Source organism: Hylobates moloch, unplaced genomic scaffold (assembly GCF_009828535.3).
Source record: "Hylobates moloch isolate HMO894 unplaced genomic scaffold, HMol_V3 SCAFFOLD_2, whole genome shotgun sequence".
In the NCBI taxonomy this organism is placed as follows: domain Eukaryota; kingdom Metazoa; phylum Chordata; class Mammalia; order Primates; family Hylobatidae; genus Hylobates; species Hylobates moloch.
In genome coordinates this window covers 105982588-105985600 of record NW_026652277.1, presented here as the reverse complement: position 1 = coordinate 105985600, position 3013 = coordinate 105982588, and the positions used below count along the sequence as shown (strand labels likewise).

The following is a 3013-nucleotide window of genomic DNA, read 5'->3' as shown; positions in this document are numbered from 1 at the left end:
TGAAAGTGTAAATTGGTATAGTTTTGTGAGACAGGTTGTTAGTGTATCTGAAATCTTTTATGTACCACTTCAGATCTCCTTGACAACACTTGTGTCTTATTCCAGTCACGACTGCAGTGATTTAATGTGGACTCAGGTGGGCTTCACACAAAAGCAAGTGGACTTATGTCCTGCCCCACCCCCAGGCTTCTTGGATGACTCACAATGAAGGACTCCAAAGGAACGTGCTCAAGGGCCGACACATGTGCAAACCAGAGTGCTGGAGAATGAACAACTCATGGGCAAACCTTTGACAAGTGGGAGACAGACCTGATGGATAAAGGCTTCTCCCTTTCCCACTCTCCCCTCCTCACCACAATGGATGGTCCTGAAATACATTTCATATGGCTTCTCTGACAGTCTTGAGACATATTTCCTTTGGCTTCAGAGAAGTTCCTGTGGGATTAAGCAACCAGCCAACTAAAAGCAGCAGCCATCCTTGCCTGAGCCTGGACGTGGGAGCCTGGCTGGGAGCTTACCCATGGCCCCTCCTTGCGTTGTCAATTTATTAACCAATAACCAGCAAAATAACTAATTAAAGACTATGAAAACTTTATTTTAAAAAATAGCAATAAAATAAAATAAAAGCAGCAGCCAGCTCAATAAGGCATTTTAGTATTGGCTCTCCCTCCTTCCCCCCTTCACTCTTATCTCTCATTCCCGCTCCCTGGGATCGTGCTCCTCAGAAAGTACTAATGCATAGGCCCTCATCACAAGCCTTGTGGAAACAGGGCTAAGGCAGGTAATAGCTGACACGCTTTAAAGTGCGTGTGCCCGGCCTGGCCATCTCACTCTCTGAAATCTATCCTTGCAGACAAGCTTGCTAAAGTGTGTCAGAAACACATGTACAAGGTTGTTCACCTGAAGTATTTTATGTAATAGGTAGAGAGGATCACACTACTATAGTATTAAATGAAAAGAAGCCCGGGCACTGTGGCTCACGCCTATAATCCCAGGACTTTGGGAGCCCAAGGCAGATAGGTCACCTGAGGTCAGGAGTTTCAGACTAGCCTGGCCAACAAGGTGAAACCTCGTCTCTACTAATAATACAAAAATTAGCCAGGCTTGGTGGTGCACGTCTGTAATTCCAGGTTCTAGGGAGGCCGAGGAAGGAAAATCGCTTGAACCTGGGAGGCAGAGGCTGCAGTGAGCTGAGGTCTTGCCATTGCACTCCAATCTGGGTGACAAGAGTGAAACTCCATCGAAAGAAAGAAAGAAAGAGAAAAAGAAAGAAAGAAAGAAAGAAAGAAAGAAAGAAAGAAAGAAAGAGAGAAAGAAAAAGAAAAAGAAAGAAAGAAAAAGAAAGAAAGGAAGGAAGGGAACAGAAAGAGAGAGAGAGACAGAAAGAAAGAAAGAAAGAAAGAAAGGAAAGAAAAAGAAAAAGAAAGAAAGAGAGAGAGAGAAAGAAAGAGAAAGAAAAGGAGCAAGTTACTGTAGTGGTAGGGGAGATGTTGTAGCAATATATATAAACCTCCTTACACCACGCAGACCGCGTCCGCCCAGCAAGCACAGAACCTCGCCCATGCCGCTGCGCCATGCGTCCACACCCGCCGCCAGCTCACCATGGATGATGTTATCACTGCGCTCATCATCGTCGACAACTGCTCCAGCATGCGCAACTCCATTGTGGGGCGCCCCAGGCACCGGGGAGTGATGGTGGGCATGGGTCAGAAGGACTCCTATGTGGGCAAGGAGGCCCAGAGCAAGAGAGGCATCCTGACTCTGAAGTACCCCATGGAGCACGGCAACGTCACCAACTGGGACAACTGGAGAAGATCTGGCACCACACCTACAATGAGGTGCGTGTGACTGCCAAGGAGCACCCCATGCTGCTGACCGAGGCCCCCCTGAACCCCAAGCCCAACCATGAGAAGATGACCCAGCTCATCATGTTTGAGACCTTCAACACCCTAGCCATGTATATGGCCATCCAGGCCTTGCTGTCCCTGTATGCCTCTGGCGGTACCACTGGCATCATGATGTAGCCCGGTGACAGGGTCACCCACAATCTCTCCATCTAGGAGAGGTACGCCCTCCCCATGCCATCCTGCATCTGGACCTGGCTGGCGGAGACCTGACTGACTACCTCAAGAAGACCCTCACTCAGCACGGCTACAGCTTCACCACCACACCGAGCAGGAAATCATGTGTGACATCAAGGAGAAGCTGTGCTACATCGCCCTGGACTTCCAGCAGGAGATGGCCTCGGTGGCCTCCAGCTCCTCCCTGGAGAAGAGCTATGAGCTGCCAGACGGCCAGGTCATCAGCATCGGCAATGAGCGGTTCCGCTGCCCCCAGGCACTCTTCCAGCCTTCCTTTCTGGGCATGGAATCCTGTGGCATCCATGACACTACCTTCAACTTCATCATGAAGTGTGACGTGGACATCCACCAAGACCTGTAGGCCAACACAGTGCTGTCTGGCAGCACCACCATGTACCCTGGCATCACAGACAGGATGCAGAAGGAGATCACCACCCTGGTGCCCAGCACGATGACATCAAGATCATTGCTCCTCCCCAGTGCAAGCACTCCGTGTGAATTGGCTGCTCCATCCTGGCCTCCGCGTCCAGCTTCCAGCAGATGTGGATCAGCAAGCAGGAGTAGGACGAGTCCGGTCCCTCCATCGTCCACTGCAAATGCTTCTAGGCTGACTGTGACTTAGTTGCAAAACCTAACTTGCGCAGAAAACAAGATGAGATTGGCATGGCTTTCTTTTTTGTTTTTGTTTGTTTGTTTGTTTGTTTTGGCTTGACTCAGGATTTAAAAACTGGAACGGTGAAGGTGACAGCGGTTGGTTGGAGCGAGCATCCCCCAAAGTTCTACAATGTGGCCGAGGACTTTGATTGTACATTGTTCTTTTTTAAATGGTCATTCCAAATATCGTGAGATGCATTGTTACAGGAAGTCCCTTGCCTCCTAAAAGCCACCCCACTTCTCTCTAAGGAGAATGGCCCAGCCCTCTCCCAGGTCTA

General features: G+C 49.5%; 1 pseudogene; it reads left to right on the top strand.

Moving 5' to 3' along the window:
- The first annotated feature begins 1662 nt into the window (after nucleotides 1-1662).
- LOC116469609 (actin, cytoplasmic 2-like) lies at nucleotides 1663-2687 on the top strand (annotated as a pseudogene).
- The last annotated feature ends 326 nt before the right edge of the window (nucleotides 2688-3013 follow it).